Source organism: Portunus trituberculatus, chromosome 29 (assembly GCF_017591435.1).
Source record: "Portunus trituberculatus isolate SZX2019 chromosome 29, ASM1759143v1, whole genome shotgun sequence".
NCBI classification, from domain to species: domain Eukaryota; kingdom Metazoa; phylum Arthropoda; class Malacostraca; order Decapoda; family Portunidae; genus Portunus; species Portunus trituberculatus.
Genome location: NC_059283.1, coordinates 12940945 through 12965944, shown reverse-complemented (window position 1 = coordinate 12965944; position 25000 = coordinate 12940945). Strand labels below are relative to the sequence as shown.

The 25000-nt window shown below is 39.1% G+C and overlaps 1 long non-coding RNA gene across 1 annotated transcript; it reads left to right on the top strand.

The window, feature by feature from the left end:
- Nucleotides 1-3718: 3718 nt before the first annotated feature.
- On the top strand, nucleotides 3719-20064 carry LOC123510427. Its single transcript, XR_006676494.1, has 3 exons — nucleotides 3719-4216; nucleotides 9556-9684; nucleotides 19710-20064. It is a non-coding gene; the product is annotated as an uncharacterized LOC123510427 (long non-coding RNA).
- The last annotated feature ends 4936 nt before the right edge of the window (nucleotides 20065-25000 follow it).

The window sequence follows — 25000 nt, the reverse complement described above, 5'->3', positions numbered from 1 at the left end:
TGTGTTTTGGTTGTGTAGTTGAAACAGGTGGCGAAGTAAATGGCTGTGTTCCTTTTCAGTTTACCTTGATTTTTCTTAACTATCTAATCTAATAATCTGAATGCTGTTTGTTATTTCTTAATGTTTGTTTTATTTGTTCATTGCGTTTTAGTTGTGTAGTTGAAACAGGTTGAGAAATAAATGGCTGTGTTCCTTTTCACCTTGATTTTTCTTCACTCATTTTGACAATCTGAATGCTGTTTGTTATTTCTTAATGTTTGTTTTATTTGTTCATTGCGTTTTAGTTGTGTAGTTAGAAACAGGTTGAGTAAAGTAAATGGCTGTGTTCCTTTTCAGTTTACCTTGATTTTCTCACTCATTTTAATAATCTGAATGCTATTTTGGTATTTCTTAATGTTTGTTTCGTTCATTGTGTTTTGGTTGTGTAGTTAGAACCGATAGTAAAGTAAATGGCTGTGTTCATACTCGATTTACCTTGATTTTTTTTCTTATTTTAATCCTTCACCTGTTGTTTGGTAGTCTTTCCTTAATTACTAATCATTGTGGGACACCTTGACTTGCTCTGCAACCAGTTTCATTCTTTAAACGATGTTGCAATTGCTAGATCTATTACTTTTTTATTCCGTAGGTTTTTTTTAAGATACGTGTAAAGATATCATGCATTATTTCTGATGTTAATTGTTTCGTATCACAGTGAGTGGATAAACTTTTTCTCCTTCCAGTTTCTCATTAAAACATGTTATCTGCTCTGATCTCAAAAGTACTCTGTTAAATATAGAAGTATTTTTTTTCTTAACTTTTCCTCACCCATGTATAAAGAACAGTGACGCAAAGCAAAAGATTTTTATATTTTTTCAGCGTATCAGTTTTTTTTTTTTTTTATCAATACATTTAGTTTTTTTTCTATTAATTTTCATGTGTTTATTTGTTTTTAGGTCTCTTTATGTACGAGTATTTTACCTTATTGTTGTTTACTTCGTTTCATTTTATGTTATATTTCGTTTGTTTAATTTCTTGTTTTTGTACTTGCTACCTATTTGTGTATATGTGTGTGTGTGTGTGTGTGTGTGTGTGACCTTGACGTGAGTGGAGTGGGTCTCGTGTTGCTGTCTGTCTGCACGTTCTCCTCCTTCCGTTTTCTTTCTTGTTCTTTCTTGTCGTGTTTCTTTACCATTTTTTTTACCCTCGCGATACTTTTTCTTTACCCGATGCCCTTGATTTCGTGGTTTTGCGATGTTTTCTTGTTTTTATATTTTTTAATCGTCATGTTTGATTGTTCGTACTCTGGCATGTTTCGTTTATTTAATCTGCACTTTTCTTGTGTTTATTTTATTACTATTTTCTCTGTGTCGTGTAGTTGTTCTCTACGTGACGTGTTTGTGTCACTGATTGGGTTTTCATTGTAGTGTTTATGTATATCTATATTTTAGTGTTATTTTTTTTTTCTATCCTATTTTATTGTGATTTTTTTATTTCTGAGTACTTTATAACAAGGAAATAAGGAAACTGCTATTCTATTGTGGTTTAATTTTTTCTGAGTAGTTAGAAGATAGGGAAATAGGGAAACAGCAAGGAGCCATCAGCCTGACACGTAGCAATGCCCATTTATTTCCACTATCTATCCATCTATATATTTGTGCTATCCTTAATGACTCACTCCTAACAGCCTGATTACTGAGTCCAATCCATTCACCTAACTATTTGAGAACGAATGCCTTTTTATGTCTTTTATCACCTGTAGGCCATTACTTCTTGTTCTCTCCAGTTTAGGCATCATTGTTAAGTATCTCTCACTTGTTGTTCTCTCCAGTTTAGTTAGCATGATTATATTAAGTATTTATCTTTACTTTGTGTTCTATCTAGCTTAATTTACATCATAACTAGGTATCTGTCATCATTGCGTATCTGTCTTCACTTCCTCTTGTGTCTAGCTTCTTCTTGTTTTGACTTTAATTCACATCAAGGTGTGTCTATCGTTACTTCTTGTTCCATCCAGTTTAATTGACATCATTATCAGGTATCTTTCATTATTTTCTATTCTATTCAGTTTATTTGGCATCATTATAAGATATCAATCATTACTTCTTGTTGTATCCAGTTTAGGTGACATCATTATATGTCATTACGTCTTGTTGTATTTACTTTACGTGACATCATTATTACCTATCTATCATTACTTCTTGTTCCATCCAGTTTAGGTGACATCATTATTACATACCTATCGTTACTTCTTGTTGTATCAAGTTTAGGCGACATTTGGTGGTTGTTCGTACTCTGAAGTCTTTTGTTGATCTAATCAGGTGCCCGTCAACAAGCACAGGTGAGGAAAGTAACCCAGCAGCACATAACTCACTGACTTGTCCACGCGGCGTCACCTGGCGGGCAATATGGGGCCTGCACACACCTTGGTTGGGACGTTCTTCTCTCTGACGCCATGCATTGAGTGGAATAATGTTGATCCTTAACTTGGTTTAATGATTTTGCTGGTTTTTGCTGATTTTTCTTTCTTCGTTCTTGTTTTCACCATATTTCTCGATTTACTCCGTTTCTCTTTCTTTTCCCTTTCACTTTCTCTTTTCACTTTCTAGAGCTACCATGTTTAGAAGAAAGGGAAAAAAAAGAAAAGGGAAATAATGAAGGAAAATTAAGGTAATATTATCAAGTTACAGTGTTTAGAAGATTAAAAGAAGGAAAAAAAGAAAAAATAAAGAAAAAGGAGATGGTAGTATCAAGATTTTCCTTTTGTTGGGCTGGTCACTGTTGTTCTATTTACTTCTTTACTTACTTCTTTTAACATTTTCACCCTTTTTTATTATTTTTTCCTCTCCTTCCGTACCAGTCCTATGTTGCTTTCTTCTCTACTTTTCCTTCCCTCTCCTTCCCTTCTCTCTCTCTCTCTCTCTCTCTCTCTCTCTCTCTCTCTCTCTCTCTCTCTCTCTCTCTCTCTCTCTCTCTCTCTCTCTCTCTCTTCCTTCCATCTTTTTCCTCCAATCTGACTCCCCTCTCTGAATCTTCACCTGAGCCTACAACTTCCCCCTTCCCTCGCCCTCTTTCCAACCTCAAAAGGGATCAAACTTCTTTTCTCGAACCTTAAAACCTTCATCACCTTAAGTTTAAAGCTTTTGAATCCTTTCTTAACCTCTCCTCTCTTCTCTTTCTCCTCCTCTTGTTTAAATTTTTTTTTTTTTTTTAGTTTTCTTTTATGTATTTTTGTTAGTTATTTTTTTTTGTATATACCTCGTTTTCGCATGCTCTCTCTCTCTCTCTCTCTCTCTCTCTCTCTCTCTCTCTCTCTCTCTCTCTCTGTTCATCATTTTCGTCTATCTCGGCTCGATTCGGTGTCCCATGGCCATACCACAGGTTCGCTGCCCGATTGCTGTCTGGGAGCTGAACGTTTGGCTCTCTCTCTCTCTCTCTCTCTCTCTCTGGTATTTGTCGCTTAAACACGTGACCTTCAGTCTAGAGACGTTACCAGTTCACATTATTCCGAACTCTTCATTTCGTGGAGTTATTGTAGTGGTGGACGTGACATTCTTGCATCACGAGGCTGGAGAGGCGTTAGTAGAGGGCTTGAATGAAAACGGAAGTGGTGGAGGAGAGGCAAGCGGCAAGCAAGTAAGAGGGATTCCGGAGTTGATGGCATTTCCTTGTTTAGTTATGAATGTTCGTATTTGGAAGGTTCCTCTTGATCTCAGGATGTTGAAATTATGTCATGGGCTTTTTGTTAATGTTCAGTTGACATGCCGTAGAATTGTAGCAGTTTGAGGTAGACAAAAGATGAGAAATAGGAGTGTTAGATTGGCGTACATAGACATTCCCAACACGCTCTTACCACGTAGATGGACCAAACGTTTGTTGCCGCTGCCACTGGGTCTATCTTACATCCCGCCCACGCTCTCTCTCCATCCGTAGAGCAAGTTTCTGTGAAGTGACGGTGATAGTGGCTGTGTTCAGATTGTGTCTTGCTTATAATACTGATCCTGCTAATAATAGTGACCCAATTGCCTTGAGTGGTGTATTTTCATAAGGTTGATGTTCTGAGGAAAGAGAGAGAGAGAAAAAAAAATAAAAAGAATTAGTCATGTCCTAACAAGTTTGGTTAATATAGCAGTATTTGAAGAATGATCGTGTATCACCAGTGTGGAGAAAGGCCGGGAGAATATCACTGATCATCTGTGTTCCTGAGGTCTGTGGAGATAAGAGTCGGAAGTTAGTTGTGAGTATTGCCCTAATCGTCGTTACATGAAAAACTGCGCATTAGGGTGAGGAAATAGCAGCAGCAGCACCACCAGCAGCAGCGCCACCTCCAGCGTTAAGTGACGTAAGCGAGAGGCACACATACGTTTTGACCGCAGCTGCTCCTCTGATATAAAGAAATGCTTGCGTTGTTGCTTCATTTTGTTTCCTTACCACTTGCCTCCACCTGTGTTCATTTTGTCTTCGTGTTGCAACATGTCACGTACACTGACTGCAAGTGTGCTGCGGGTGTGAGGATATTGGTGGTCTCTGCCGGCCCCTGCTCAGACCTATTCTAGACACTTCTCTGCACTTCCAATGACTGACTCCTTACTCTGGTCAGCCAAATTTTGGAGGAAAGAGGAAAGATGCAACGGGATTTTTTTTCTACCACTGATTGATAATGGAGAATTAGAGGATTAGTTCATTAGCCATTGGTATTGAAGAAAAAAAATGTGTTGTGAGTGGGTAATAAACATAAAAATACCTATTCGGGTGACTTTGGTAACTTGAGGTTTGTTTTGGGTTGATGATCAAAGGAAAACCACAACAAAAAAAAACTAAGTAAATAAATCGTTGTGGTCTATTTCATGCGAGGAGAGGTTCATTTCTCTCTTCAATTTTTATATTGCTTTATTTATTATCTATTTATCTATTCACTTTTTTCCTTTATATTTTCCTTTTTTTTCGTTTATATATTCCTTTATCTACTCTTATGTCTGCATGGTAGTACTAATCACTGGACAAATGAGTGAACTAAAGTGAGATATTTCTACCACTTTTATCTGGGATCAATTATTCTTATTAGACCCGAAATACACCGAACTTACTTATAAACGATCAAAAAAGTCTTAAGAAGTGACCAGATCTTGATAACTCTAGCTTCCTTGCACTTAAAAGGGAGCCATGTTATATAGTCTGGTTACTCTGGTACGTCCTCACTGGGCAGAGCTGCATAGTAACCGAGGGAGAGGCGCAGCAGCAGCACTACGTACGTAATGTGGCGCAACACTTGGGTGGCACCAAACGTTTGGACGATACTGCTGGGTGTGGACCGTTTGGTTCAGTCACAGAGAATGTCGACGAGGGAGGACTTGCATGTTTCTACTATCTATTTATTAACTTATCTTTCATTTATACACTAATTTGTGTATTTACTCGGTTATTTTGCGTCTCCATAGTGTTGTTAACCTTCCACTAAACTTCCCCTACATACCACACAGGTCCGCATTCAAAACAAGTATTTCTTTCTCACCATGACTATTTTCAAGGGCAATGGAGTTGATTACCCAGTTTATCAAATGGATTTTTCCTGTTAATAACGTAGAAATCTTGTTAATCTGTCAGTAGACCCATGAAAACAGTTTCCTATAGAAAGTGTCAATAGAACCATAACTATGGATTCTTGAATGTGTTCCTGTCAATAATGTAGAAATCTTGTCAATATAGAACCATTAAAAAACACACTCAGAAACCATCGTAACTTCTGTTAGAGATCTTTTAATAAAGTGGAGATGAAGCGCTGAGGTGATTCAGATTACGGTCTTGTGGCATTTGCGTCCCTGCTTGTCTCGGGTTTTGAGCAATTCGTGAACTCGGTGAGACTCGTGAAGTGAACAGTCGTATGGGGAACGTTCACCAAACACCATACTATTCTGAAACACTTATCCCTACACTTGAACTTTCCAAAGGATCTAACTGAAATGACACGGTTTGTAAGAGTATTTTTTGTGGTTCTAATGACAAATCACGTACATCTCTACATTATTTACGAAACGCTTCTCTACTCTGCTGATCATCTCTTAAAAAATTAGAGAGCTAAGTGTTTCTAGATCTACTGCATTGCCGAGGCGCTCATACAATAAGCTGAATGCAAACATACTTCTTTTTCCTCTAAGTGTAAAATGAGCTAGACAACAACTAAGAGGAACTCATAAAACGCCATTAATTTCCTGCTATTCGTACTAGATAAAAAGTGTTTGTTGAGATGACCAGGTTAGTTTTGGAGCTTTCTCGTAAAGAAGAGTACATTTTATTGAATAGTAGATAAAAGTAACTAAAATATGAATGAAAAGTAAAGCAATATTCAAAATTTACGTTTAGAAGTGTATTGAAAGTGTGAAGGTAAAGGTTAACTCTTGCATGGATTAACTGGATAAAATAAGAAGAGCAAATAATACATTTAATTTGGCGAGACTGCCAAAGTAAAGCAATATTCAAGAATTTACATATAGAAGTGTACTGAAAGAGTGAAGGTACAGGTTATCTCTTGCATTAATCAATTGGATAAAAAAAAAAGAGCAAATAATACGTTTAATTTTGCGAGACTGCCAAAAAAAATCTAGCAAGGTGGACTGAAAAAAAAATGAAATAAAATAAATGAAATAAATAAATAAATGAATAAATAAAGATCAATAGACTAAGTGTATATTTGAACTCTAACTACTACTGCGTACTCAAACTATCTTAATTGAAAACATTGTACATTCAAAGTGAGAATTTAGCTTTACTTTTTATTTTTCTTACATTACGTGGGAAAGAAACAAACAGCAATACAACACAAATTTTTAAAGTGTATCTAATAACTGCAACACAAAACACCATATACACATTTACAACATACTTACAACACAGCCACTGCTTTACATTGCTTTCTGCCTTTACACTTTTACACGAAACAAATGAAAATGCAACACAATACAACACTGACACTAATAGCCACAACACACACACACTCACAACACACCGACAACACACACTAAAAAATGCAACCTTTACATTTCATTCTACCGTTACACTTTTACACGAAAGAAATGAAAATGCAACACAATACAACACTGGCACTAATAAGACTTACACACTAACAACACAGACAACACACTTACAACACTCCTTTACATTGCTTTCTACTGTTACACATTTACACCAAAGAAATGGTAATACAACACAATACAACACTAATAACCACAACACACCAACACATTTACAACACTTACAACACAACCACTCCCTTACAATTTCTTTCTACCTTTACACATGTACACGAAGCAAAATTGATAATGCAACACAATACAACACTGACGCTAATAGCCACAACACACACACTGACAACACACTAAAAACACAACCTTTACATCGTCTTTCTACGGTTACATTTACACGAAAAAAAAATAATAGTAACAATAATACCACGCACACTTTACGAGACGCGCATTACCTCCCTAACAGCACACGCTAACAGAACAAGGGCGTATGATAATGTAAGAAACCCGCGCAAGCCAATACCAGGGGAAGGCAGGCTTACCATTAGATAGATACCCACACACCGAAACAGGACTTGTCTTTACAGAAGCTGCTACAACGGTCTAACTTTGATGGGGGATGGGGGGAGGGGGGTGTCTCGGGTATCTTTCCGTAGCAACAGAGAGAGAGAGAGAGAGAGAGAGAGAGAGAGAGAGAGAGAGAGAGAGAGAGAGAGAGAGAGAGAGAGAGGAAATGAATGAGAGAAAAGGAGGAGAAAGAGGGTCCAACAAACGAGAGAGAGAGAGAGAGAGAGAGAGAGAGAGAGAGAGAGGATAACTATGAGGCCCTGACAGAAAGGAGAAGCTGGTGATGGGAGAGTGGAAAAGAGAAGGAATGGGAAGGGAAAGAGGAAGGGAAAGGAAGACGGAATAGAGTTTGAGAGGAGAAAGAGAATAAGGAGAGGAAGGGAGGGTACGGACTTGAGAGAGAGAGAGAGAGAGAGAGAGAGAGAGAGAAATTTGGTGTCCCTCGCTTGTTCTGGTTCACCAAAGCATCTTACTTGTACAGCCACGTGTTGGCGGTAATCGATTGAACAACACGTCTCTCTCTCTCTCTCTCTCTCTCTCTCTCTCTCTCTCTCTCTCTCTCTCTCTCTCCGTTCTTTTCTCTTCGTTTTCCTTTTCTCTCATCCTTTTCCTCCCCTTTCTCTTTCCATCTATTTCATTTCTCTCTCTCTCTCTCTCTCTCTCTCTCTCTCTCTCTCTGTTCCCCGCGCTCTTTCATACTCTTCTTACTCTCTTTTCCTTCCTTCTCTTCTTCCTCTTCTTTCCATCTTCCCTTACCTCCTCCCAACTCTATTCCTCCTCCTCCTCTTCCTAGCCGACCTGCACACCGCGATAAGCTATATTGAACCCAATTTCTAAGCACAGTAAGGTCTATAATCTTTTGCCTTTCCTGCTGTCCTCAATCCCTGAGTCAAGGACGAAGAAAACGGGACTTAAAGAACAGGACAATAGGGGTGACTTTCCTATGGTGGTCTTAAACGCTCTCTCGTCTGCACTCTCGTCAGAATTTGAGTGGAAAATTAAAGAAAAAAATATAGTGACAAGCCAGAATACATACTTAATGGGGTTTTTGGTTTTGTTTATTGTTTTTTAGGGTTTTAAGGTGAGTGTTGGCAGGGTGATGTAATGTAATCATGGGTATTGTTGTATGTTGACAGGTAGGTGGTTGTTATTATTATTATTATTATTATTATTATTATTATTATTATTATTATTATTATTATTATCATCATCATCATTTTCTCTTTGGTTATTAATGATAGTGTTAAGACATATTTCATGATAGTAGTAGTGGTGGTAGTAGCAGTTGTTGATGGTGTTTTCTTCTGTAAGTTAGTGTGTTAGTGTTGTGGGTATTTGCTCCCATTGCTGTGATTATCTTTTAGTAATGATGATTAGAAACAGCGAGTATGTTTAGGGAGGATCATGGACGGTGGATATTATTGCCAGATGGGAATGTATGTAGAGGACGCCGGACTTGAGAATGTTGTGTTGGCAGGTCAGGGAAGTATCACTGGGTGTCGATGGGCGTCGATGTGGCCAGTGAAGTAAGTACTATTTGAGACAGTTATGAGTGGCAAGTCGTGGAGTTAAGTTAAATTGTGTGTTGATTTCTGATGAGGAGTATGGAAGATAACTGATCTGTGCTGAATTTGTGTATGGTGTCTATGGCTGAGGTATATGGAAGTCAACTAATGGTGTAGGGTTTGTAAGTGTGTGTTTCTATGGGATCTATGGCTGAGGTATATGGAAGTCAACTGATTGTGCTGAATTTGTAAGTGTATGGTGTCTATGGTGTCTATGGCTGAGATATATGGAAGTTCAATAATGGTGTAGGGTTTGTAAGTGTGTGTTTCTATGGTGGCTATGGCTGAGGTATATGGAAGTCAATTGATAGTGTAGGGTTTATAAGTATATGATTCTATGCTATTACATTGTCTTCGCTTACCCTTTAGAGTGATTTGAGTTGTGTTGTGTGTTGTACATGTATTAAGAAAACGCTGCATTTCAGGCCGAAACACTTCAAGCAATAAAAGGATGTTACGAATTTGTTGGTTCGCTGCCCTTTCGGTTCCCTTAACATTCCGGCTTCAACCATGATGGGTTTGCAAGATGAGATCGACTTAGTGAAAAGGAAGAGGTGAGCCAGTATCAGTGTTAAACCCTTTACAATCCACCTTAAGATTTTACAGATATCAAAAAGTCGTTTTGCTATGTTATTTTACTCTTAATTACAAGACCATTTTGTTTTTGACACTTTTTTTTTATATGAAGCATAGTTTCTGAAATAATATCAAGCAATGGTGACGAACTGTGTTCAGCCCATACTGGATGCATCGGACTGTTATGGACAACTTTAGATTTAGATGATATCACTCTTGATTCACTAATTAACATATATTTCATTCTAAATGTTCATCCTGTTCTTTACCAATACTTATTTTTGGACTGATTCTGTTTGATTTTCTTGTCCATTTTAGTCTTCTTTACCACATACCACTGATTAACTCACCAACAAATAATTGTATCAGGTTTTATTTTATTCTATTTTTTTTTCTCATTATTCTTAACCTTGAATTAAGTTGTATAAAAGAAACAATGAGTTATGTGGTTATTTTGTTTACTTACAAAATATCATTATATATTTCCATTACTCTGAACCTACTTTATGGAATAAAGAAAAGCAGTTTCTTTTATCAGTAAAACAATGCCATGTTACAGTTTTCACAGATCCAGCGTGACCTGTGAATGTTATCTTTGCTTGAACAGAACTTGCAGGTCTGTCTCTTCTCCACATGCATCGGCATATGGAGAGAGGTGGCATCCTGACGGGCCGCAATACTTGGCTGGATTGCCTGTTGACCCTGATGATGGGCATCTTGAAGCTGAGATGTCCAGACAAAACTCCTTGAGAGGCTTCAATCTGCACTGTAATGTCAAACAATCCCTCTTTTAGAGGATCCAGGCATTGCTTACAGTCAGGTCGAGGATGTATGCAAAACCTCTTAGCCTTAAATGAGGTCTTGTAGAGGTGGGTGAGCATATCACTCTCATCATTGCCTCCCATGCTGCTGTTGTATTTCTTCTTGACTCTTCTGTCATACCAATCAATCTCACCCAAAGACTCCACGCCAACATCTAGCAACGAGGATGCCATCAGAAGACATGTAGTCAAATGTGCCCCTGGGTTCTGACTTCTTATTCACGTCCTTCACTGACTGCAGGAGTGAAAAGACAACTCTGTTGTCCCTAACAGTCCCAGGTCGGACTGCTCTCTCGGTAGCGACCCAAAATGTCTTGGCACTTCCCTCAATTTTTTCTTCATAAACTTCTGCAACATTCGCGGTCTAAGATCTAATTTTCAATATGTTGAACACCACCTCTCCTTTACTAAACCTCATCTTCTCCTCACCGAAACACAGCTGTCTCAGGCAACTGACAGTAGCCCCTTCTCTTCCTTTCCACTTTCTCCATCCTCATTTATTTCGTTCTAAAGCTGGATGTTGCGTTTATGTGACTTGCTTCCGTGCCCATGTTCTCAAATCTTCCGAGTTTTCCACCATCCGGCTTCGACTCAATAGTCACTCTCTAACTAAATTTATATGTGCTGTCTGTCTCTCACCTAACTCCTCTGACTATAGTAAATTCTTTGACTATTTAATATTTTAAGTGGAGCTCATTCTGTCCCTCTGTCCTTTCGCGGAGATCTCCATCCTTAGAGATTTCAATGTTGTTACGCCCCTGAGCTGGCCTGGCTGGGTACCCACAAGGACTGTGGGCACCTGTCACTGATTAGGTTAAATCATTCAATAAAACATAAAATATTAAGATAAAGAAATGAAGAGTGATCAGGCTCCAATGCAACGGTTCTTAACGCAAAAGGCAACTTAAGGATGTAAGAGAACTAAAAAATAATAATAAGGAAAGATTAAGAAAAGGAATTTAAATCCTTAACCTAATTTATTTCACAAAAATGAGCAAAGTTAAATTAACAACAATCAACATTAAACTTAAGGCCCGTAGGATAGTTAAAAGTATGATAATCACATCCAAATAAAGAATATAATGGCAATCACAACAATATAGCACCACAAAATATGATAAATCAGAAAATAAGTCAAGAAATAAGTTTAAACAGAGCTGTTGTAAACCGAAACTATATGTCACCCATGGGGCGTCAACCCACCTGCAGCTCAATACCACATACACAAAAGAAATAACTCCTCAACACCAAGAAATATAATAATGAAGCTGCTTAGGGGGTGAAAAAGTATGATAAGAGACCACAAAATAAGCAAATAATAGTACATCATAATATAATAGAGACAATAAGTAAATAATTACGCAACACACTGCCCTCCCCTCTGGCTGGTACACACAATAATAGGTAAATCACCACAAATATTATGATTGCCAGGTAATATATAAACAATAGCACCCAAAAGTTTCTCTTGGCTATACCCACAAAATGGCCGGTCTGGCGTCCCTCTGCGCCAGACAAAGATAAATCACCAAAATATATGTTTAAACACCCAAAACACCAAAATGTTCACACGTCACTAAACACAGTGACTATAAGTGCCAAAGAGAATCGGAATCCTAGCAGAATCAGGAATTAAAAGGAAAAATACTCAGCTATGAACAACAAAGAGACGAGGGGAGCTGAGAGCGGCAGTCACAGATGCTGGCCCCAGGCAATCCCAGTGTTGTCTGCCTGGCGTCAGTTCATACGCCTTTGTCTCGAGGGGAAAACATTATGTCACATGATGTAATCTGAGCACCCATTGGCTAAACACTCTACATCTGCCAGAGGGCATGATCATCAGACGATCTGATTGGACCCAGCACCTTGCCCTCCTGTCTTCACAAAGGACAATAACAAAGATGGAGTCACGACACTCTCTAGAACCTCCGACGGGCAGCCGCTTCACACTCGAAGCATATAAGTAAAGTAATACAATATATACATACGAATCACGAAATACTAATATATAATACAATGGAATATATATATATATATATATATATATATATATATATATATATATATATATATATATATATATATATATATATATATATATATAAGAAAGGCCGTCCTGAGAGTATTACAATAATACACAACGAAAATATTACTGTCAGGACGCCATCACAACTTAGCCTAACATATATTACAATCTATTAAATATCTGACGGTCGTAACAATGTTCACCACCAGCTTTGGCTTTCCTTTCCCTTCATTGACCATCCTAGTGAACTAGCCTTCAACTTTGCTATCCTCCATGACCTAGAGCAACTGGTGCAACACCCTACTCGTATTTCTGACCGTCTTGGAGATACGCCCAACATTCTTGATCTTTTCCTTACTTCAAATCTTTCTGCGTATGCTGCTCATTTCTGTATCTTGTTTTATTTCCCCGATCCCTCCTCTAGATCCCCCAAAGCGAAGGTGCCCTAGTATTTTGTCTCTGCTGGTTGGGGTGACCTGAGAAGGTATTACGCTGATTTTCTCTGGAATGAGTACTGTTTCTGTGTCAGAGACCCATTTCTGTGTGCTAAATGCATAACAGAGGTGATAGTGTCTGGCATAGAAGTGTACTACATTCCTCATTACTCCCAGTGAGATTTAATAGCACTAGTTCAGGGGGTGCTGTGAATCTCCTAAAGCTAGTTGTGATCTCGCTGAACGTTTCTCTTTATGTCTCACAACTCAAGGGCAAACAGCCTACCCTCTAAAGACAACTCTCCTTCACACAAAACTACATGCACTTACCACACATGCACTCTTCACCTAAAAATCTAAATTTAAAAGAAAAATGGGAACCGATTATAGCTCCTCGGAGTCCCTTTCTGGGAAAGGGACCAAAAATGTCCCCAGGTCGGACGCCTTTTTTGATAATGACCCCAAATGCCTTGACACCTCCCTTAACTTTTCTACATTAACTTCTGCAACATTCGCGGTCTTAGATCTAATTTTCAATCTGTAGAACACCACCTCTCCTCTACTAAACCTCATCTTCTTTTCCTCACCGAAACACAGCTGTCTGAGGCAACTGACAGTAGCCCCTTCTCAGTTCCCTCCTACTTTCTCTATTCTTATTTTCATTCCAAAGCTGGATGTTGCGTCTATGTGCGCAACGACTTAACTTGCTCTCGTGCCCACGCTCTTGAGTCTTCCGAGTTTTCCACCATCTGGCTTCGACTTAACAGTCACTCTCAAACTAAATTCATCTGTGCTGTTTATCTTCTGACTATAGTAAATTCTTCGACTACTTAACTTCCAAAGTGGAGCACATTCTGTCCCTCTACCCTTTCGCTGAGATTTCCATTCTTGGAGATTTCAATGTTCACCACCAGCTTTGGCTTTCCTCTCCCTTCACTGACCATCCTGGTGAACTAGCCTTCAACTTTGCTATCCTCCATGACCTAGAGCAACTGGTGCAACACCCTACTCGTATTCCTGACCGTCTTGGAGACACGCCCAACATTCTTGATCTCTTCCTCACCTCTAATCCTTCTGCTTATGCTGTCACCCTTTCATCTCCGTTGGGCTCCTCCGATCACAATCTCATTTCTGTATCTTGTCCTATTTCTCCAATCCCTCCACAGGATCCCCAAAGCGAAGGTGCCTCTGGCGTTTTGCCTCTGCCAGTTGGGGGACCTGAGGAGGTATTATGCTGATTTTCCTGGAATGATTACTGCTTCCGTGTCAGAGACCCATCTCTTTGTGCTGAACGCATAACAGAGGTGATAGTGTCTGGCATGGAGGCGTACATTCCTCATTCTTTTCTCAACCTAAACCTTCTAAACCTTGGTTTAACTCAGCCTGTTCTCGTGCTATACATGATAGAGAGGTTGCCCACAAAAGGTACTTGAGCCTTCCATCTCCTGAATCTCATGCACTTTATATCTCTGCCGGAATCATGCCAAGTCTGTTCTTCAACTTGCCAAACACTCTTTCATAAATAGAAAATGTCAAAATCTTTCAAACTCAAACTCCCGTCGTGACTTCTGGCATCTAGCCAAAACATCTCAAATAACTTCACTTCTTCATCTTTCCTCCTTTATTTCATCCTGATGGCACCACTGCCATCTCTTCTGTCTCTAAAGCTGAACTCTTCTCTCAAACCTTTGCTCACAACTCCACCTTGGACGATTCTGGGCTTGTTCCTCCCTCTCCTCCTCCCTCTGACTATTTCATGTCTACAATTAAAATTCTTCGTAATGATGTTTTCCATGCCCTCGCTGGCCTAAACCCTCGGAAGGCTTATGGACCTGATGGGGTCCCTCCTATTGTTCTCAAAAACTGTGCTTCCGTGCTTGCACCTTGCCTGGCCAAACTCTTCCAACTTTGTCTATCGACTTCTACCTTTCCTTCCTGCTGGAAGTTAGCCTACATTCAGTCTGTTCCTAAAAAGGGTGACCGTTCTACCCCTCAAACTACCGTCCTATAGCTTTAATCTCTTGCTTGTCTAAAGTTTTTGAATCCGTCCTGAATAGGAAGATTTTCAAAAATCTGTCACTTCACAATCTTCTGTTTGATCGCCAGTATGGCTTCCGTCAAGATCGCTCTACTGGTGATCTGGCTTTCCTTAGTGAGTCTTGGTCATCCTTTTTTAGAGATTTCGGTGAAACTTTTGCTGTAGGTGTTAGACAAATCAAAAGCTTTTGATAGAGTGTGACACAAAGCTTTGATTTCAAAACTGCCCTCCTACGGCTTCTATCCTTCTCTCTGAAACTTTATCTGATGTTTCCTTTCCGACCACTCTATTGCTGCTGTGGCAAACGGCCACTGTTCTTCTCCTAAATCTATTAATAGTGGTGTTCCTCAGAGTTCTGTCCTGTCATTAATGATCTTCTTAACCAAACTTCTTGCCCTATCCACTCCTACGCTGATGATACCACCCTACATCTTTCCACGTCCTTTTAGAGACGACCAACCCTTCATGAAGTCAACAGATCATGCAGGGACGTCACAGAACGCCTGACTTCAGATGTTTCTAAGATTTCCATTTTTTGGGGCAGAGAAAATTTAGTAGTTTTCAATGCCTCAAAAACTCAATTCCTCCATCTATCAACTCGACACAACCTTCTAGACAACTATCCCTCTTCTTCAACGACACTGTCTCTCTCTCTTCCACAATGAATATCCTCGGTCTGTCCTTTGTTCATAATCTTAACTGGAAACTTCACATCTCATCTCTTGCTAAAACAGCTTCTATGAAGTTAGGCGTTCTGAGGCATCTCCGCCAGTTTTTCTCGCTCCTGCAACTGCTAACTCTATCCTTGTATGGAATACTCTTCGCATGTTTGCTGGTGTTCCACTCATACAGTTTTACAGCTTTATTAGATAGGGTGGAATCAAAAGCTTTTCGTCTCATCAACTCCCCTCCTCTGACTGACTGTCTTCAGCCTCTTTCTCACCGCCAAAATGTTGCATCTCTTTCTATCTTTTATCGCTATTTCAATGCTGAATGCTCTACTAATCTTGGTAACTGCATGCCTCCCCTCCTCCTACGGCCTTGCTGCACAAGGCTTTCTTCTTCTTCTCATCCCTATTCTGTCTATCTCTTTAATACAAGAGTTAACCAGTATTCTCAATCATTCATACCTTTTTCTGGTAAACTCTGCATCTCTCTGCCTGCTTCTGCATTTCCATCTTCCTACGACTTGACTTCTTTTAAGAGGGAGGTTTCAAGACATTTTTCCCTCACTTCTGGATAACTCTTTTCTAATATTTTAGGGAACTTGTAGTTTAAGTGAGCCTTTTTTTTTTTTTGCCTTTGGATAGTTTCCTCTTGCATAAAAAAGTCCGAGCAGTGGGCAGGCGTCCATGGTGAAAACATCTCACTAACTGGTATAAGTTGACGTGTTTCACCCTCTCTTACGAGAAACAAATGCAATACTAAGTAAGTAACTCTTAGCATGTTATGCCTCATTGGACTTCCTATAGACGAAGGTCTGATTGGTTTTGCCCTGATACGTCATTAACTACCGACATGGGTGGCTCTCATTAGTCTTCCGTGACACGTGATTTATGGACACCACAAATCCCGCAGAACCCACAATGCAATGCCCTACTAATGTAAGCAGTGGAAGACTGAAAATAATGATGGAGGTTGCTGGATTCACAATTCCAGGAATCACGATATTTTTTATTGTCATAATTTCAAAAACACCAGTAACAAGGAGAGGTTTGAGTTAGCTAGAAGCAACGGCATATGTTTTAGATGTTAAAGGGATATCATCAAGCATGGAATTGTACTAATACAAACAGGCTGTGCAATGTCTTGATCAAGGGTAAAGGTGTATGTATCCATCACCATCATCCACTGTTACATTTTAAAGAGAAAGGAGCCAGTCATAGCACAGTATCTGGAAACTCTCTTAACACCTTGTTGAATACCAGTACAATATACAGTGACACTCAACCTATCATGGTGCTTTGGGATTCAGGTTCTGACATAACTTTGGTGACACATGGCATAGCAGAGAGGCTAAGGTTGAAGGGTAGGGACGTGAATCTCTCCATGATCAAGGTCGGCAATGTAATTGAGCATCACTATAGCAAAGAATATTGTATACCGTTAATTGATAGAGCTGGACGGACACTGGAAATTAACGCCATCTGTATTGATGAGATATCTGCCAAAGTCAACGATATTGATGTGTCAATAGTTCCTAAATTATTTGTGGGAATATCAAAGGATCAGATTGGTCGCCCATGTGGTAAAAAGGACTTGTTGATTGGTGCCAATTACAGTGAATTATTACCTAGTGTTGTTCAAGCTAATGAAGATCTTCAGCTGTTAACTTGGTTTCAGCATTCATGACAGACGTAGCAAAATAGTAGTGTCAATCAACACGGTTAATCACTTCATTGGGAGAACTCAAAAAGCATCAAGCTCAATGAATCTCAATAAGATCAAGGTAGAACCCATAGATAAACGTAAATCTGAATTAGATATCCTTTTACTTTTTATTTAGAGGAGAATGGGGTGCAGTGTGAACCAAGATGCTTCAAATGCTTGTGTAGGGGTTGCCCTTTCTTTATGCAAGAGGGAAAGCTGGCCATGGGCAACAAAAAAAAAAAAAGGCCCACTTAATTGCCACTCCCCTTACAGGTCAAAAGTCAGTCGAAAGAACGGGACAAGTGTCTTGAAACCTCCCTCTTAAAAGAAGTTAAGTAGAAGGAAGATGGAAATACAGAATCAGGTAGGGAGTTCCATAGTTTACTAGAGAAAAGTATGAATTATTGAGATTACTGGTCAACTCTTTCATTAGAGGCATTTAGCAAGATCAGTAGAAGAGTTAGTAATAAAATAGCGGTGGAAAATAATAAGACATAACACATTCCGGCCGTGAGAAAGAGATTGAAGACAGTCAGTCAGAGGAGGAGAGTTGATGAGACGAAAAGTTTTTATTCCACTCTATCTATTAAACGTGTGAGTGAAACCCCCCAAACATGCGAAGAGTACTCCATACAAGGACAGATAAGGCCCTTGTACAGAGTTAGCAGTTGGAGGGGCGAGAAAAACTGGCGGAGACGCCTTAGAACGCTTAACTTCGTAGAAGCTGTTTTAGCAAGAGATGAGAGATGTGAAGTTTCCAGTTTATCACTTAATAATGGTGACAGCAACAACAACAACGAAAGCAACAACAACAACAACAACGAAAGCAACAACAACAACAACAACAACAACAACAACAACAACAACAACACTAGCTGAATACATTTAGAGATTCCCTTAACGAAGAACAAATACATTGTGTCCAGAATTATTGACCAACTTATGAATAAACACGAAGCATTTTCTCTGGCATGAAATGTTTCACTAAATGTTTCCCGCCGGGCAGGGACAACCCTCGCCACCACCATCACCATCACCACCACCTAGGCGCCCATTGGTGGAGGCAATACTCAGTGACGTGCCCCTGTATTGAAGTCTCATCAGAACATCACTATCACTTGTGGGGCTGTAGGATAATTTTCTTTATTTTCTCCTTTTTTAAATGCTTCGAAAAAAAAAATTGAGTTCTTTTTAGTTTCTATTTCTGTTCTCTTTTTTTTTTATGTGTGTGTTTTTCCATTGGTTGTAATTCAGTTTGATTTGTTTGATGTTCTGAAGTATTGTAATATTTTGTAAGTCACATCAGAACATCACGTGTGGTTTACTTCTTTTAGTGTTTATGCTTTTATTTTTTTTTTTCATCTTTTTAGTTTTTTATTCTTTTTTACTCCCTTTTACTCCTTTTACTCTTTTATACTCTACTTTTTTGCACTTTTTATTCTTTTCACTTAATTTTTACTTTTTTTTTACTTTTTTACTCTTTATTCTTTTACTCTTCTTACTCTTTTTTACTCTATTTTTTTTTAATCTCTATACTCTTTTTATTTTTATTTTACTATTTACTTACTTCTTTACTCTTTTTACCTTCTTTTGCTCTTTTTTACTCTTTTTACTCTTTTTACTTTTTTTGCTTTGAAAACTCGTATTTTTTGGGGTCAATATTTTTCGTTTGCTAGTTTTTTTTTGTTCCTTTGTTTTTTGTTTTTTTTTGATGTTCCGAAGTAAACATTTTTTTTTTCTTATTTTGAGGGTTTGTGTTAAAGCTTCACATATTTATTCGTGATTCAGTGTAAACATCGCTCTAAGAATTCATTACGAGAACATTACAATATATCAACGCTATAAACACATCGGGACATCACCTGCGGGAGTGTGAGATTTCTATATTCATTTCACTTGTTTTGTATTCTGAAAAAGATTTAGAACTTTTATATATTTTCATTCTCTATAAAAAAAAAAAGTGAGTGCCATTGGTCATAATTCAGTATAGATATCAATTTGAAAATACATCATAAGAGGATTACAATATATAAACCGTATAAATACTAACATCACCCTATTCACGTAATAATGCACGTATGAATATGGTGAATGCTTGATGGTAATTATGCATATCACTCTTTTATTGTAGTTGGCGGGTGAGAGACAAACGCTATTTTTTTTTTTTTTTTCTTTTTAATGCTCAGCAGAAAGAAAGCAAATTATCATCGGCTATATCAACGCAAGTGATGAATTGTTGCTGTTTTCTAGAGCAAACCTTTACATTTTCCACTATGTTACAAACGTTTATTTATTTTTGTTTTATTTCCAACAGAAACTAATACATCATCAGCTTTATCAAGGGAAGAGATGAAGTGGCGTCTGTGAATCCTACAGAACAAATTTGTACATATCTCGCTGTGCTACAAACGTTATCTTTATAAAGCTTAACAGAATCCAACCAAACGATGAAGTGTGTTTTGCAAGTTTATGAAAACAAATCTTTACATCCGTCACTGTGTCACCTCTCCTATTCGTGCTTTTTATTGGTGTCTGTAATTCCTGAGCCTTTTGTCACCTTGTCTCTTATTCCAACAAAGTGTAGCTGAAATCCACTGAGGGTTTTAGAGATGCTTTCGTGATTCTAGTGAGAGTTTGATAATGTTTCTGCACATTAAGAGGAAAAATACCCCATGAAAAACACTGCCAAACGTCTCTGTGGTCTTTGAATGTTAGCCTTTTTAGAGAACGAAGCGCATATACGAACGAGTTTCAGTGTTACATCACTATAATTATATTTGAATTTGGATTTTTTGGTATCTTTTTCTTGTTATTAAAAGAATGAAAAAAAATCCCTGTAAGACGTTACTTTGTTCTATTCTGATGAACAACAGAGTTTGAAGAAGTGTGTTTATTGTGTACGGTCCTGGTGGAGTGTTTTGTTACGACCGCTTTTGATTGGCTTTAGTGGTTTTCAAGAGTGTTTGCATGATTCGAGACATAACTCAACAAGGACTCTGCTTGATCAACTCTAAAAACACACCAGAGAGCCCAAATAATCAGTTGTGTGACTTTTGAGGATAGTTGTCGCTGAGGAAGGCCCACAAACACCAATCAGAACAGAAGGGTATACTCAAGTGTTCCCCAGGCCAGCAACACGCTGGCCACACCCAGCGACACCATGGCATTTGATCCTCATCCTATATGCATTCTGAAGGGCACTACGCAACTTTTTTTATTTATTTATTTATTTTTTTTTTTTTTCAGCGGGTTCTCACCAGGAACAGAGGAGGAAAGCAAGACACTAACTGAAGTTTACTGAAAGCTCGGGAATCACAGGTTTCCAATAGACAATGAGGAGAGCTATTCTTTTTATTTATTTATTACTATTATTATTATTATTATTATTATTATTATTTTTATATACGAGGCGAAATCTGGCCAAGAATAACAAAAGCGATGAAACAGAAAAAAGTCATAAAACCTGCACGTGACAATTCCTATTTATTTTTATCTTCTTTATCTATGACTTTATCTAACTATATTTCAAGTATCTATTCCTCACTGCCTTCCGTTGTTCCTAGGAGTGGCAAAGCAATGGTGGCAGTACACGAGGAACACTACAGAACAGTTGTATGAAATTAGCAAGAGTGGTTTACCTTTGTGTCTGAAATCAATAGCCAAATTTCTCTTCCCTTGCTTACCTTCTGTCACGCTCTCACACTTAACTCGCCTAACTAGTTTCTTATCATTGCCCAGGAGAAAAGTTTCATCCATTCTTGAAAACTTTCTTAAAACTTCACGGCATCAGTAACCATTCATCCCCGTGGTATCCGTTACTTCTAAAACGTTCCCTTGTAATATTTACCCACCAGTGAACTTTTTAACCTCTCGTTACTCGCAAGAACACGTGACTCCGTGCATCAGCTCACTTAACCCGCTGACTGCTGTGGCTTTTAAGTTTATTAATACGATTTTGTCAAATTTTAGAGTGTTTTTGAAAGATAGTTGTCATAAAATAGTGGAATCGAGTGTTTAATTAGGTTTTCTTACTGATGTATTTTTTAATGTGAGTGTGTTTACGTTGATTTACTAGCAGTAGTAGTAGTAAAAGGAGAAGGAGGAGGAGTAGGAGTAATTGTAATAGTAGTAGTAGTAGTAGTAGTAGTAGTAGTAGTAGTAGTAGTAATAGTAGTAGTAGTAGTAATAGTAATAGTATCATTATAATTATTTTGTTATCATTACCATTATCATTACTATTATTGTTACTATTATCATTATTATTATTATTATTATTATTATTATTATTATTATTATTATTATTATTATTATTATTATTATTATTATTATTATTATTATTATTATTATTATTATTATTGTCGTTGTTATTGTTGTTGTTGTTGTTATTGGTTCGCCAGGAGACACTCGAATAAAAAGGTCATTTTAAGGATACTATTCATGAGCTTAATTAGAAGAAAAAAAGAAAAACCTTCCTCGTAATTCTTCTCTCTAAAAGCCCACACGACCCTCCAACGCGCTGTGCTTAAAGGTGTTCTTGGGTTTGAAATATCGCACGCAAACCTCTTGACACACTGACTCTCACGGGGACTCCCTCACATACCTAGAACCCTATTCAGAAATGCTTTGCTCTCTCGCCACGACTATTTTCCAAGGCCACAGAGATGATTACCGAGGTTTTCAAGAGTGCTTCTCCAGCCAATAATGTAGAAATCTTCTCACTCTGCCTCTAGAACCGTAAAAACACCTTAAAAAATCGTGTACATTTAAGTAAAACCTTTTAAAATAGTGAAGGTGAAGCGAAGAACTTTGAGACTACGAGCACAAGACACATCAGTGCATTAGACTTACTTCATAGTGCGTTGGTTGAAGACACTCTCCCTTTCATTTTAGGAATCAAACCAACTTGCTCCTAGCTCTCTCTCATTCTCATTTATGCATCTCTCTCTCTCTCTCTCTCTCTCTCTCTCTCTCTCTCTCTCTCTCTCTCTCTCTGGTAAAAATAACACCTGGAGCATTCTTACTGTTCCACGTTCTCTTCCTCTTACTCCTCTTCCTTTTGCTCTTATTCTTACCTCGCTACTCATACTCTTCCTCTTCCTCATACTCTTCCTCTTACTCTTACACTCACTCTTATTCTCACTCTTATCTCGCTGCTCAACTTACCTCTACTCCTCGTACTACAGTTTGTAAAGAGACAAATTGGCGGAGAAAAAGGAGCTTAGGTGAAGATTGTAATGAGTACGTACAGGTTGAGCTAAAGTGGAAAGTGAGACGAGTGAAGGTTGTGAAGTTGTGAGTGTGAACGAACTGATTAAAAAAAACTGTGGGAAATGTTGGGAATTAAAAAATAAAGATTAAGAAAAAAGGATGAGAAATATTGTGGAGATGAAGAGAGACATTTTATTGTGTTGAAGTGTAATGGAAATTATTAAACTGTAAACAGCATTAAGAATCATAAAGAGAGAGAGAGAGAGAGAGAGAGAGAGAGAGAGAGAGAGAGAGAGAGAGAGAGAGAGACAAAGGACGAGAGAACAACACATGACCGCATTTCCCTTAAGGATTTGTGTGGTGCAGGTGTGAACGAGTCCTCCCAGCGGTGACCAAGGAGGAAGGCAGCGAGAGTTGACGTGGCCAGGGCTCCGAACATAGAAAAACGTTTTACAAGCAGCTATTAATTCAATTTCATTTTAAAGACGAGGAGGAGGAGGAGGAGGAGGAGGAGGGGGGAGGTAAAAAAGAGAGAGAGAGAGAGAGAGAGAGAGAGAGAGAGAGAGGGAGGAGAGAGAGAGAGGGAATCTGAAACCCGAGATAGCTGTGTTAGTTCTCCTCTTTGTTCTCTTCTCAACCTTTCTCTTCCTTTTCTCCCCTCCTCCTTTACTCTCCTAGATATATTGCTGTCACATATCTGGTTGGACTCTCTCTCTCTCTCTCTCTCTCTCTCTCTCTCTCTCTCTCTCTCTCTCTCTCTCTCTCTCTCATACACCACCATCCTATTTAGCTTTCAATTAATTCACTTTTTCTCCTCCCAGTCTCTTCTAAAGCTTCTAAAGTTATCTCCGTCAGTTGTCACGTGTTGTAGGAAAGAAAGACGCTGCGTGAAAGGCGAGCTGGTTTGAGTCACTGTTGGAGATTTGTTGTCCTTATAATCGCAGCTTCATTATAAGATTACTTGTTAATTAATTTGCAAGTGTAAATGTGTGTGTGTGTGTGTGTGTGTGTGTGTGTGTGTGTGTGTGTGTGTGTGTGTGTGTGTGTGTGTGTGTGTGTGAATGTACTTGAATGAAAATATAAAGTTTGAAATGTAAATGGAAAAAAAAATGTGTTTGTCTGTTTGTTTAGTTTTTGTTTGGTTGTGTTTGTTTGGTTGTCTGTATTTTTCTTGTTTTAGTTAGTGTATTTATTTGTTTGTTTGTGTATTGGTTCCTTCCTTTCTTTCTTCATCTCTACTTCCACATTCTAATCTCTTTTCCTTCTTCCTAATCATCCTTCCTTTCCTCCTAAGAGAGAGAGAGAGAGAGAGAGAGAGAGAGAGAGAGAGAGAGAGAGAGAGAGAGAGAGAGAGAGAGAGAGAGAGAGAGAGGTAAAAGCACTGAATTCCTCTCTTTTTCTGGTAAACTCTGGAACTCCCTGCCTGCCAATGTATTTCCACCTTCCTGTGACTTGAACTCAGAAGGAGGTTTCAAGACACTTACCTTCTGCGTCTGACTGTCGCTTTCATCTCTGTATGGGCCAAACACCTTGACGTTTTTTACTCCAAGTTTTGTTGTCATTGCCGGCAGTAGTAGTAGTAGTAGTAGTAGTAGTAGTAGCAGCAGCAGCAGTAGTAGTAGTAGCAGCAGTAGTAGTAGTGCAGCAGCAGCAGCAGCAGTAGCAGTAGCAGTAGTAGTAGTAGTGGTAGTAGCAGCAGCAGCAGCAGCAGCAGCAGCAGCAGCAGCAGCAGCAGCAGCAGCAGCAGCAGCAGCAGCAGCAGCAGCAGCAGCAGCAGCAGCAGCAGCAGCAGCAGCAGCAGCAGCAGCAGCAGCAGCAGCAGCAGCAGCAGCAGCAGCAGCAGCAGCAGCAGCAGCAGCAGTGGTGTGGTGCAGCAGCAGCAGCAGCAGCAGCAGCAGCAGCAGCAGCAGCAGCAGCAGCAGCAGTGGTTGCAGCAGCAGCAGCAGTGGCAGCAGTGCAGCAGCAGCAGCAGCAGCAGCAGCAGTGCAGCAGCAGCAGTGCAGCAGCAGGTGCAGTGGCAGCAGCAGCAGCAGCAGCAGCAGCAGCAGCAGCAGCAGCAGCAGCAGCAGCAGCAGCAGCAGCAGCAGCAGCAGCAGCAGCAGCAGCAGCAGCAGCAGCAGCAGCAGCAGCAGCAGCAGCAGCAGCAGCAGCAGCAGCAGCAGCAGCAGCAGTAGCAGTAGTAGTAGTAGTAGTAGTAGTAGTAGTAGTAGTAGTAGTAGTAGTAGTAGTAGTAGTAGTAATAGTATTATTAGTAGTAGCTGTAGTGGCAGCTTTCTTTTCCCTAACTTGTCCTCTGGTGTCTAATTCCATGTGCATACCGTTGTTCTCCTCCTCCTCCTCCTCCTCCTCCTCCTCCTCCTCCTCCTCCTCCTCCTCCATAATCCTCCCTCACAGGTC